The sequence below is a fragment of the Colletes gigas genome, unplaced genomic scaffold, assembly GCF_013123115.1.
Source record: "Colletes gigas isolate AHSC1104 unplaced genomic scaffold, ASM1312311v1 Colletes_gigas_Sc00001, whole genome shotgun sequence".
Taxonomy (NCBI): Eukaryota; Metazoa; Arthropoda; class Insecta; order Hymenoptera; family Colletidae; genus Colletes; species Colletes gigas.
This window is the reverse complement of record NW_025106630.1, coordinates 11,574,510-11,588,124: the sequence shown is the minus strand read 5'-3', so window position 1 is coordinate 11,588,124 and position 13,615 is coordinate 11,574,510. Positions and strand designations below refer to the sequence as shown.

Sequence of the window (13,615 nt, the reverse complement as noted above, 5' to 3'; positions counted from 1 at the left end):
AGGCCTTCGGCGCTAACGGGACGAGTCGCCGATAAAATTTGATTCGAGCCCCGCTGCTCCGTGGTTCTCTCCGCTCCGACCTTGATCTTCGCCACCCACCCCCGCGTTCCCTCGATTGTCCACAGGACTTCCGACCAGCCGCGAGAACCGGGCTGTCCCGTCGTAAATATCGACGAGCCACGACGGCTTACAAACTCGCGCCGCTCGTATCGCCGGATAACGAACCGTATCCGCTTCTTCCGACAACCCTGCCCCGTCCTAGACACGAATTAACGCGATACCAACCAACCGGCTTGACGCGATCGCATTGACGTTAATCGGTTATCCGCTGTCTGCAACGAAGGCTCGCGATACCGTCGCGTCGATTTGCAGGAATTAAACGCGTTGTAAATCGTTCCCTTTACCGTCGATTTGGTTAAACGCAATAGCAGTTTCTTGGGCACCCTTGTTAATCTCGAGTCCAACAACCACTAGACTCTCAATCTCAAACTATCGGAGGATTGCATAAATTTTCAAATAATTCATTGACTATTCACATCGAAAGAATTGAATTGAAAAGACACTCGATGCCCCTTAAAATGAGTGACTCGAAGGTGGTCCCTCGTTAGTGAAAAATCCTGGCGGCCATAAATGGTCGACGCGACGCGACGGTTCGGTGAATTCGGGAATCGGGGAGTTTAATAAAGACGACTGGTTGATATCGGACGACGGGACGCGGTTCCGGCCCCCCCTTGGCTCTGGTTTTAATAAAATTGATACTCTCCGCGCGAAACCGTCGTCGCTTTCTCCGGTTGCTCGCAGCTGCACCTAGACGTAAATTACCGCGCGCTCGGAGAACCGAACCCGACGATCGGCTCGCTGGCAACGAAGGATTAGAGAAGCCGCCGGAGGAAGGGATTGCCCAAGGGGGTACGCGAACTAGATGGGTATCGTCTGCCGTTAAGCGGCTCACCCACCCCGTACAACTTTCCGTTCCAACCTATCCCGCCCACCGTCGACGTCCTGGAGGACAAGGGCGGTCTTGGTGACTTTATGAATATTCTCTCTGTGGAAGTCGCTCGATGCACTCGTTCACTTAGAACACGCCGGTGGCTCGGCTCGGTAAGCAGCCACCCTCCACGCGACGACCTTCCAACGGAGACGGAATTATTTACGAGGAAATCATTAAAGTATTACAAATAGTTCCGGATACCGTGCACCCGCGGAAGAGGATTACGTACGAGGTGTCCGACCGGCAAAAACCACCGCCGATTTCGACCGCGGAATCTTACGGAAAGGATTCCATCTGTGGACCGTCGAAACAGATTCTGAAAAGTCAATTTTCTTGCCCCTGAATTGGAAGCGCCTTCTGAACCCAGAAGAGTTTTACCGCCCGCAATCCGCGTCCGTTGCGTCGATTAGAGCGTCGTCGTCGTTCCGCGTTGTTTCTTTTCGAGTAAAAAGGAGGGTAGGAATGTTAAGAGGTTGGCAACGACGATGCACGGGGCAGGGTCGGGTCCGGGGCCGCGGGGGAGGCGGCCAGGGGTGGAAAAAAGGAGGCTGAAAACTTAGGAAACAGCCAATTCCCTGCATTAGGCGGGACGGTTTTTGTGTCCTGGGGGTTGTAGCCGGTGGATTATAGCTCGCGAGGGGGTAGGAGATATGAGAGGACCCTCCCGGTAATAGACGAGCACTATTAATTAGGTAGATTAAACTTTAAGTGCGCGTCGTTAGCCGGGGCTGTGGGTGGTTCGTTATCCTCGAAAGAGAATGGCAAAAAAATGAAAAAAAAGAAATAGAGAGAGGAGGTATATACACAAGGACTCTCTCATTCTCTCACGATGGGCCGTTTACGGTCGACGGGGGGAGGAGGGGTACACCTCGCGGGTTTAAAGAGCAGGGGTGGAACATGGCGTAACGGGTAATTGGACCGCGCACGCGAACGTTGAATATGATTTCCTCTGTGATCGGGCCAACAGAAAGATTCGTTATCGGTTTAATTCGTTTCAATTACACGGAACGCCGTGTACATCCGGTTACAGAAATTCGAGCCAAATCAGGGGAATATGGCTAATGCTAATGATATCCCTTCTCCTTCTCGGCTGGAGTCACGATCTTTACACCGAGGCTGGTTCAAGGCACTCGATACGAGTCTAGTAATTTCATGGAATTGTAACAGCACTCGGTCCTGATTAAACTCGTTCGATATATTTAAAATGTGTAAAAATGCAAACGATTCTTCTGATATTTCGGTCGGTCGAATAATTGGATTTCGAAGTAACCATGATCCAACTTGCTGCAAGAAGTATTATATCCCGATAGGCTGGAACACTGGACGCACTTCGTGGGAGCGAAAGTTTTCGTCCGAAAGTTGCGAGAATAGGCGATCGTCGAGTGGTTCGACGCTCTTTCGTCGGTCTCTATTTTTTCCAAGGGCGTTGCTTCTCCGGTTGCCAGTCCGCCGCCGACTCCCGAGGGACTTCCGGTTCACGAGCGTCCGCGTCTAATGGACTCCCCGAAGACCAACGTTCTCGTTCCGAGTGGACAGCGAAAGGAAGTAACAGCTTTAACAGAAATTGCATTTGATCTCGGTATCCAGCACCGAGGAAGAAAATAGAAAGCCGCGGGACGCTTTCTCCTACCCTTTCACCCGCGTCATCGGTATTAATTTCATCCGCTGGAATTTCCACTCGGTCTACCGTCTCCTCTATCTTCCTCCACCGTTCGCGTTCCTCCTGGTTCTTGACCGTTGCTTTGATTTTACCCTCGACTTCCCTTTCGCGACCCGCGGATCCTTTGACCGCTGACAAAACTCGGTCTGGAGATTCGATTATCGGTAACCTCGTAGATTTCCTTTTGACGCAGCCCCCGGTCGAAAGAAAAACTCCACGACGGGGGCAACGAAATCTGTCTTTCGCGTAAATAGCGCCGGCGAACGAGCCGCGGTCGGGTCGCAGGAAGAATTATGGTCCTTATCGAGCATTTACGGGAACATAAATATGCTCTCCTCGATCCTTTCTCGGACTTCGGAATAATACGTTACCGTAAAGACCGCGATTCCTCTTTTTGATTGATCCCCTACGAGAAGAAACGCGGTCCCCGATCGTTTATCGACGCAAACTAGCTTTCTCCACGCTTTTATTACCGAATTCTCTGTCAAATAAATTACCCGCTACTTTTTCTATTCAAAGAATTTTCGTGCATAGATCCTCGAAGGATCCTAAACGAGGAAACACTTGGATTTTCGTTTTACATTGCAACGGGGGAAACAATTTTCGCGATCGCGTAGTCTCCCGACACGGTCGGCCCCGCTGGTCCATAATTAAATATCGCGAGGTCATCCGTCAGGATCTAGGATTTCCCAGGTGGTCGAGATCGGAATGGAAGTACGCTGACGTGGGTGTATAGCGTTCGCCTTCTCGAGTCAATAATCGATAGCGGGTTCGTACTCGGGTGACTGTGAACCGCGCCACCCCCTTTCCCGAGCATCTCTCACCCTCCGACGATCCTGGCCCGTTCGGAACTTTAATAAAATATCTGAAATACCAATATTGTTTCGCGCCAGCGCTGTCACTCCGTGACGCTTCAAAGGATTAAGCTCGCCGTTGCGATCCTTTCTTCCCGAATTGCTAATAATATTTGTTCTCCGGTGGAAATTCCGACGGTTGGTCCGTTCTCTGCTGGAGATTCGCGCCGGGGCTCGCGTCCTGCCCGATCGAAAGGACCACTTGTTGACGCGCGTGTAACGAAACCGTCGCTAGATTCACGGAAACGTTTCGCAGTCGACGGAGCACGGAGAACCCGGTGGAAATGGCCGGCGTTTCGGGGGAGTGTCCAGGCTATTACGGGGTCGTTTCGACCGGAGGAAAAGTGCCCGGTGGACGAGGGAAGTCTGCAAACTCCGTGCAGAGAGCAAACGAATTCTGTGAAACTTTGATTTTCAGGTTCGGCCGTACAGCGCCGCGTTTGACGCGAACTTTTTCCCTGGTCCCTCGTATGCTCGTTTCCGCGAAGGGGGATGCAGCGAGGAATGGACGAGGGAGGAGACGTTCTTTCGAAAAAGTTGAGTGCTCGCCCTCGCTACCAAGCCCGGAGAGACTTAAACAATACGTGTCCACCCGCCTCGTTCGCTGGTTCCTTCTGGAAAGTTAAGTGTAACTCGACTCGATCTTCCGGAACTACCTTTGCGCGAGGATCCACCGGAAACGATCGTTTCTCCCTTTTATTCCGCCGGAGATTATTACCTGCACGAGAGTTTCGATACAGCGAATGCTTTCCACGCGAAAAATTGGAATTTTAGGTCTATGTACACTCGGATATTAGCCCCGCAGAGTTTTATCGGTAAGTGAACGGGCAAACATCAATTATATTAATTCACATAACTCGTCGATGGCACTGCAAACATCGGAGAGAATATCCGCGCATATTTTTTCGTTATCCGTGAATTTTATTATAAATTACTCGGGTTCTATTGATTCTTTGTTTACCAGGCTTGACTGGTTCAACAGAAGTAAAGCAATTGAGTGAATTTTACTCGTTTTAAATTGAAATGTTTTAATAATTTCTGGCTTCCGAAAAATGATCCAGCATAAGGGTTAAATAAACCCGCGTTGAAAAGTATTATGTACAGCTGCTTGTCGCTTTCTAATTATATTTAAAACGGGAATTGAATAGGGTAAAAGAGGATGGAGGAAAAAATTATGGTTTTTTGGTGGAAAAAAGAGGCGAGTTTGGCAGACTGCTAAGCGCCTACTTACATTAGGAATACGAACGCGACTACTTGACGGTTACAGCATCGGTTACTCTTTTCATTTGGAACGCGAGAGTTTAATAAGTTTGGAAGTAGGTTCGTCGGTAGTAATTAATTCACGGACATTATGTCTGCGCGTTCGTCGTCGCTTATTATAGATCCTCGAGATGTAGATGAGATCCGGTATACGTGGCTCGTCTTGGAAACACTCTGATGGCTTTCGAGGATGCGAACGACGCGTCTAGTGGCTCGAAGTAGGTGCATCACGGATTCTCGGAGCGTCGAGTAGCAGCCGGCAGGCGTCGTCGACTTATTATCGTTCGCCGCGAAAACACGTGGCTCGAAAACGAACTTTAACCTTTTCCCAGCCCGGAGAAAATTACCAGAAACCGCCTCGAATATTTTCCTTTCTCTCATTTTCTAAATACCTTTTGTTCCTGGAAACCACGTTCCTCGCGTTAATGGAATTGTTGCACGTTCGGTGCGCCTCGTTTCTCATTACGTCAGGAATTTCTAATCTTTGATTCAAGAGGCCGCGTATCTTCGCTTTAGTTTCAAACGTATGAATAAGAGCGGTTGTAAAATTGATAGCATTCTCTGTCGCCAAACAGGCACAAAGAACCCAATTATTACGGTGCGCGTGGTGTCGATTATGCAACGAATACAAATATTGCTCGCAAACACGGCACGTAGGGGCGGCATGAGTTTGCTAATTTATAGTTTGCAGCCGGCTTCTCGGAATTTCCAACCGTGCGTACGCGACGCACGAAATTTCTTGCCTGCGCGGAGGGATCATTATACCGACTTCCGGTTTTTGAACGCTTCATCATCCGTGCGTTCTAACGCGATAAGTTTAGCAAGTCTACAATTGTTTTCTCTACACTGACGTTTGTTGCAAAACCTAAAAATACAATTTCACAACGCTCGCGAGTCCCTGGTGGTTCCATCCATGGAGATTCTACGGTGTTTCTCGGCGGTCGAAGAACGTAGTTTAAAATCAGCAGGTTCTTTCGAGCCAATAAGGGAGTTTCGTGACGTTCAGAGTCGCCACCCTCGTTCGACATTCTTCTCGTTCTGTAATCTCGTTTTTCGATCCTCGGCGAAATTAAAAGCTACACGAGTTCGGTCTATTAGGTTCGACGGTAGTTTCTTGTCCGTGACGTGACGAAGGACGTTTAGGAGCGCACGACGAGGGTCCGTGGATTCTTTACTCGGACGCGTGTCGAGCGGCGGTTGTTAGCCCGCGCAAGAAACGCCTTATGAACCTACCGAGAGGGCAAAACAGTGTCGAAACGTCGTCACGCAGCCCGGGGAGCCAACGTGGCGGAGCAAAAACGGTAGTTTGACGCAAACTCGACCCTTCTCAGACCAGAAACGGTCTGCTGGAAAACAATGCGTGGTCCTCGCGCCTCGTCGCTCCCTCCTACCCTCGTTTCACCCCTTTCCGCCTCTTTTTCGTACGACTGCTCTTTTATCCTCGATGTCCGTCGTTTCTGCCGCGTCAAATCCTAGGACGTGTTCCCACTTTTTCGTTATCTGCTCCCGGACGATCCTCCGTTTCTTTCGACCCGTGATCCTGATGTTATTGCGATCGTGCGAGGCGCGACAGATTTTGGGAATTGAATCGTTCGGAGAACAGTCGTATTTCGAGAACGATCCAAGGAAATAGGAAAGTCTTCTCCTGGATACCGATTGCCCATAAACGTCCTACGAGTTTGCATCGATAAAGTGAAAATGACGTTCGACGCTGCTCCGATCTGCCAGTCTCTATATCGAAGACACCTATTATTAGCCAAAGACTGCAACGTGTATTAGTTTTCAGGAATGTTCGAAACGTTACTTCAAGAAGCGTCTCTAGTCCTCGTAGTAAATTTGACAGTTGACGAGCATGTATCTGAAAAGGGTTGTAATCCCTTCCACCGATATAATAACATCGACGAGTGTCTGAAAAGTGCTTAGTCGGGTTCTACAAATATCTCCGGGTCCCCCTGTTCGGTTCGACGCGGAGAGGTCGAACGGGGTTCGGAGTCGGTCCACTGAAATAGTCTCTGCTTAGAGAGTTGTACAAACTCTCCTCTTCCGTTGCAAGGAATGCTCTTGGAACAATACCCGGGGCTCTCTTGAGCGCTGTCGTTTCGTTTCCCCCGGGTTTCCTCGTCTTCTCTCTTCTCATCATCTTTTCCCGTTCCCCCCACTCGGGGCGCACTTTTATCCACAATCTCGCGTGCGCGTTCAGTACGTGCCCAGGACGCTGTATTAATCTATCTTCTCGTCCGCGGAGCACCCGAGATTAAATTCAAAGTTCCCGTGGTTCCGGGATAAAATGGAAATAATTTCAGGTATTCGTTTGAATGTCTGAAACCTGCGACGGGGGTCCAGGATCCTCCCGCGAGCCCGGAGAATCGAGACGGATCTCTCTCTTTTGCAAGAAATTTAAACACAGAGCGCCGGCCAGCTTTATCGCGGCACTCAAACGCCGTTAAATCTGGGAATCCGCGGGCTGTCTGAAATAATTAAATTTAAAAACGACAACACTCCGAGCAATCCTCTTCTTTATCCACCGCGAATGCCTCGTTGAATTCTTTGTTTGACGTTCGAAAATATCGATAGAACATTGTTGATTTCACTTTTACGTTGGAACTCTTCCGAGCTAAACGTTTAAAAATAATAAATCAGGAAGTTTTTTTACGGTCAGGTAGTAAGTTACGAAGAATCCCGGGGAAATTTTTATAATAAAGCGAATGCGTTACAGCGGAGTCTGCTCGCTTCCCCCACAATCGATACCCTATCGTTTAACGATAAAACGGAAATACCGAAGATAGGATCCGGTGAAACGCGACGCGGAAGATCCGTGGACCGAGAAAAAGGAGAATCGGGCCGAAATTGGGGAAGCACTCACGGAGATATCCCGCAGACTTTTATTTTTAATGGCATCGACGGACGGCGAAAGTTGGGCGGCCAAGTAAATAAGTGGAGATAGAAGAAAATTCAGCCCTAAGCCGTGCGTCCCCTTTTAAATTCTCGAGGTGGGTACAGCGTCGAGGGCGGGTGTTGGCACCTCGAGCGATACGCGTACGTGTGGGAGGAACGTAAATCCATCCTCTCTGCCCTCGGCTCGAATTCTCTTTTGCGCGATCCCTTTTTAGTTTTTACCGCGTAGCGTAGACGTATCCTTATCTACAGCGCTCGCAGGGAAAACCGGGAGTAATCGAGAAGGGCGAAGGGACCGGATTCCCAGCCGTTCTACGGGCTCTCTGTTTCTGACGGAGGAACTTCGGTCATTTGACTTGCTAATGCACCGAAAATACACCGCGGGATTGCGGGAAAGAGCGACGGAAGTCGTCGACGGCCCGTCGAAGACCGTTCACGCGCCTATTTCGCGCTCCTCGAGCCTCGATGGCCCCCCCCCCCCTTGCCACCCCTTTGTCGCCGCGACGCTGAATTTCTCGATTCAATCGGCTCCAGACTTTCGGGCTAAGGAAATATTTGCACCGGTCCAAGTGTCGTCGGACAATGGGAAAACAAACCCGCCCTCGAGTATTTACTTCCAATTAGCCGACACGTGTCGCGGCGGTTCGATACATTTATGGTCGGTTTTGCATCCCGCAGGGAACGACCCTACGAGCCCCGTGCCAGGGGTAAAACTATCAAAACGCGCGGACCCTATTCTAATCTTTCACGCGACCGGGTAACGCGAGATGGGAGCGGAAAGTACCGGAGGACTCAAAGGGTGGTAATCGATACGTTTTACTCGGGGCGCTTAAAACCCCATTCTTGATAGTTACAAGTGTCGATCTCCTGGACCATTGGAATTCTTGTTCTTTCAATTTAAATGTAAAAGGAATTTATTTAAAATTCGATGGAACAGAATTCACTATTTTCCAGTATTTTTCGTAGACAATGCCTCGGCGAGCGACTCTTGAAATATAGAAGTAAGTTTGCGAGCGCGTTGGCACCCCGATCACGCGCCCCTAATATCTATTATATTTCATTCCGCGTACCTACAATAATAGTTTTTCCGACTAAGCATCAATTCTCTCCGGGAAAAGGGGGTGTTCGAATTTCCGTTCTACGCTGGTAGCGCCCCCAAGATTTCGCGTACTCTTTCGTCCAGGAATTTCCCGTAGACGCGTCGTCGTCGAGGTATTATACGTCCCCTCGAGTAGAAGGGGGTGAATCGAAGCCCCTATTCTGGATATCGGAGCGCGCCGGATGGGCGTATACGATGTATTATTAATCCCCGCCTAACAATGAACACAGGAGCCGGAATTCGCAAATTGAGACCACGAAGGGCATTCGCGATCACGGATGAGGGCCCGCGCGAAGAGTTATCGGGTCATTTTGTAAATCTCTCCACATTTTTCTCAAGCAAACTCCAAGAAAATACACACCTACCCCTATACTCTTATATCTTTCTCTAAAATTTTGTTCCGACTTCAACGATCATCCCTTATATTCTCATTCCCAATTCGATGCATTATTTTTGGGAAATTTGACTCTTAAACGTTCGTAGAAGTCTTGGAATTTTAGAGAATAGAGTTTGGCCCGTTTCAAGACTGCTTAGTCGCGCGACTAATTACAAGTTCCGCGTTTCGGGCGTCGCGCACCGTGGGAAAGACTGTCCCGCGTCGGTGAAAATTAATAACCTGGTCGGGGGGTCCGCGCGAAGGCGTCGCGTCTTGCTTTTATAAATAACGAAGATTGCATCTGGTGGGCGCTTTCTCGCGGCTCCTAAAACTTTTAAGAGGGCGTTTCGACCGTTTCGTTCTTACCCTCCGTACCTCCCTGGGATGAGTGACGTCCGTCGAGGGTGTACTGCTCGAGATAACCTCTGCGCCCGATGGGCGAAAAAGTTAAGTGTATAATTACTTTAGGATGACGAGGCTCGCCGCTCGGGAGCCACAAAGAATTCGCTGACTGTAATTTAAATCGACCGAAGGGTGTTTCGCACCGTAACGGGGACTCCCGGGGTAATTTGTAAATTTGTGAATTACGAAAAAGTTGAGTCGATCTTCGCCGGGAAGGATCGTTTCGGGACTTTCGCGCGAGACGCGAGCGCGTTAATCGAGTTAAACGCTCGTCGAAACCCTCGAGTTTTTCTTCGAGATCGCGAAAGAGAAGATTCCCCGAGGCTCTCTGTCCCTGTTTCGCGTCTGATTAACGAAGAACGCTTAATTGGAAGAAAGGGGAGGAGTTTTATGGAACGATCTCGCCGTAGAGGCATTAAAACGTTAATAAGATCGAACCGTCTAATTGACGAACGAAAAAGGCGGTTCGGGAAAGAAAGTTTTTGACCCACTGTTCAATTCCATCAGGCTCTCCAACGGCGCGGAGCCGTAAGCCGTTTCCTCTGGAGAATAAGCGCGTCCATCAAACGTCTCGTTACGACCGTTCCTCTGCCGTTTCCCGTCGCGTTCTCCGTCTCGTTTATTTTTTTTTTTTTCTTTCTTCTCTCTCTCCTCTCCGTCGGAGAAGTATCTTGCCCTTAATGAAAATGAGTAAAATAATTTGACGCGATCAGACCGGGAGACGCAGTTAAATTAAACGCTTGTCAAAGAGAGGCTCCGCGACGCGCTCGTTTAATAGAAGCCGGAGATATACAAAAGGTGCTGGCGAAGTGGTTTCCGTAGTCGCTTGTTAACCGGCGATAATTTCCTGTACCCGGTGCCCGGCGTTCGAGAGGAAGAAAAATTCACGCGGAATCGTAATTGCAACGCTAACGATAATGGACGCTTTATTTACGGGGGCCGTGACGCATTATTAGCCGATAATTAAGGCCGCGTTTGTTGCCCGCGAGCCCGGCCCTCGATCGCTGGGAAATATCTTTTGTCTCCGCCGACACGCGTGCCTCGTCCCTCTGTGTCGCGCAATAATCGTCATAATTATCGTTCCGCTTGTAACGAGCGACGGGCATTTTCGCTTTATCGGGTAGTTTCGTTCTTTGAATAACAAGTGGTTTATTTGAACGCAGAGCGTTGCCGCATCTCGAAAACATTTGAGAGACTCTCGACTGAACGTTTTAAATTAATCTTAGGTGCAATCGAGTATCGTATAAGGTTCGGGTAAATATGTGTATGGACATAAATTCGAGATTTTCGCTTTGCAACCGCAGATAGCGGATCGAACGTGGTACGAGAGGGTTTTTTCGGTCGATGATCGATGACGCGTTCTATACCGCCTGCAGATTTTCGAAAAAGGGAAATATCCGATGGGTAGGGGGTGGACGAAAACGCGTCACAGTACGCTTAGCGGCACGAGGTATAACGGGAGAAATCCCATCAAAGGCAACGTGTAATTTTGGAGTCCGGCGTTGGAGCGGTCGCGCGCGATCGCACACTCGCGTCCGCACAAAGTAGCATAGCTCGATGCCCGGCGCGGCGACGTATTACGAGACTCCGGGACGGTAAATTTTTAATGGTCGCGGCTTAATTGTGCTTTGAATCCGAGCGGCACCGCGAGCCAGCCAGAAAGAACCGACGAATTAGGGGCGGAACGAGATGGAAAAGGGAGCCGGCCGCGGGTTCGTCCGTCGACTCTCTCTGATATTCATGCATAGATGAAATGTACCGAGGAGCGAAAACTGCTCGGAGCCTGCTATAAAATGCATTACCGAAAGGAACACCCGGAGTGCTCGCCCGCCACCAAGAAAACGGGAACCCGTCGATATCGAGCTACGGCCGTTCGAAATTTACCTGTAAATTTCCCCGACTCCCACCCACTGTTTCCACCGTGAATTATTCCCCGATGGAGTTTCACCGTACACGATCGGTGTTCTTTAAGGAATTGGGTATCGTATAACGCGCGGCAACACCGACGAACGCGATAAATGACAATTTAATACGGTCGTCGGTTGTTTCTCGTCCAAGTTTGTTGTCGAGCATGCTCGTCGCGACTGCAACAGCTGTATGCGCTGTCTATACCGAAATTATGTGTGCAGACTATCGCGACTGGATTCCGTAACTGTTTCAAACAATTACACGGATGAAAAGTCTCGAAGCAACCGTGGCTCGGATATTCCCATTCGGAAAATTTCTATGTCCGTAATTTGTTCAGCCTTCGCGTGGGAGAAGGTGGAAAAAAGAGTTTTCTCAATCTTCTATAGTCGAGTAATCTTTTAATTCGCTTCTCTGGCTGATTGATTACAACGTTGATTACAACATCGATGTATCGTTACACTCTAATCGTATTCTTAATTTCTGTTGCAGGTACGTACAGTGTCAATAGTTATTCCCGAATAATATAGGGTGAGTGTTCCTATCATTACTATTATAAGTAGAAAGGATGTGCATTAACAACTTTGCACACTAAAATGCAAAGTTTGCAAGTTCAATTCGTGGAAGCGTTTCTAATAAATTCATAACAGAGAACTGCTAGTTTTCCCCAAAAAACGATCCCCGCCGAAGATTTTAATCGGCACGCCGCGAGTATGATACAATATCCGAAGGAAGAAATTCATCCGGGGATAATTAACGCGCGGAAATCGACGGGGAGTCGCGTTTCGGGCTCGTTAATCTCGTTTAAAGGAGACCGCGGGCGCGATTCGGTATTTTCGGCGTGCCTCGTTAGACCGCGGTAATCATCGACTGTCCGGAAGAATCGCGAACGAACGAGTTTTCCCGTCGATTTTCTCGTGGCGGGTGCCTCAATCTCCCTTCTGGTCTTCGTCCTTTTGCGCGGCCCTTTTATTTTCCCAGGGACGACCGTTCGAATTTGAGGCGAAGCTCGTGTTCCTTCCGCCGCGTTTTCCGCTATTCGATTTCATCCGGCGAAAGGAGAGCGAAAGAGAGGAGCACGCTCGCAGAGAAACGGAAAGTTCCGTCGGGTAAAAAAGGGATTTAATTACTCGACTGCGAGCGTCCCGGGGAAAACTGGCTGCCTCTGGTTTTTCTCGTCTCGAAACGCGCCGATTACTCACAGCTGGAAGCTTATCGCGAAACGATGTTCGACGTATCCTCCAACGTTTCGTCGTTTAATTTAAACAAATTAATTTACGATTAATTTCCGAATCGTCGTTTTATTTTCGACCAAACGAGCGTGCATCGTTATATTGTCGACTCTCAAGAAAGACCTATTGGATCGAATCAAAGAAGCGGAAATCACCAGCGAGGATGAACCGTGTTTTAGGACGCGTCGTAACCGCGGGTTTTAATTATACGTCACGGCCTCGTAAATCACCGAATAACCAAGGCTCACCCTCGTCGAAAAGAAACCACTGTACGGCTGGTTAACGAGCGAAACCGTCGCGGCTGCTCGTCGAATACATCCCCGGCTTCTCGAGGGCACCGTTTCCTGCGGCGAGAACCGCGATAAGCACCTGGCACCCTCGTCTGACCGCGTGAAAATCCGTGCACTTGGCCACGGGGTCACGTCGAGCCGTTCCTCCGGAGAAACGCCGCGAACCCTCGACCTCGGGAAAACTGCCACCTGGGGGATCGTACGCGAGCCACCCGCGCGCGGGAAAATGAGAAACGTGCTCGATTCACCGTTCGAAATATTACGCCTCTGGGAATTATTCAAATTTGGGTTCTCTCGAGTGCCCCGGTCCATCTCTTACAGACGTTTCTATCGTTTTCGTTTGTCTGTTTTGAAAATAACATTCTATTTTTGAATCGAGTCATTGGTCTGAAGATTAGTCTGGCATATTCGAATACTAAAATTTGATTATCTCAAGAATTAACTATATCAGTGAATCCTAACCAAGGTTGTACAATCATTACTAAAACACTTTGCATAGTAGAATATTTGTTCTGCGTTCAACATACTTCCGAGTCAAGATCAACCCCACCAATCGATGAACTTATTAACTTAAAGTATAGAACCGTTTATAGTGGAATTTACGAAAACGGTAACGGTAGAGATTGAGTGCAAATGAAATCTTAAATCTTG

At 49.0% G+C, this 13,615-nt stretch overlaps 1 protein-coding gene across 1 annotated transcript in view; it reads left to right on the top strand.

Moving 5' to 3' along the window:
• Positions 1–13,615, top strand: part of LOC122396860 — a 328,173-nt gene that overhangs the window by 226,906 nt on the left and 87,652 nt on the right. The window lies entirely within an intron of this gene.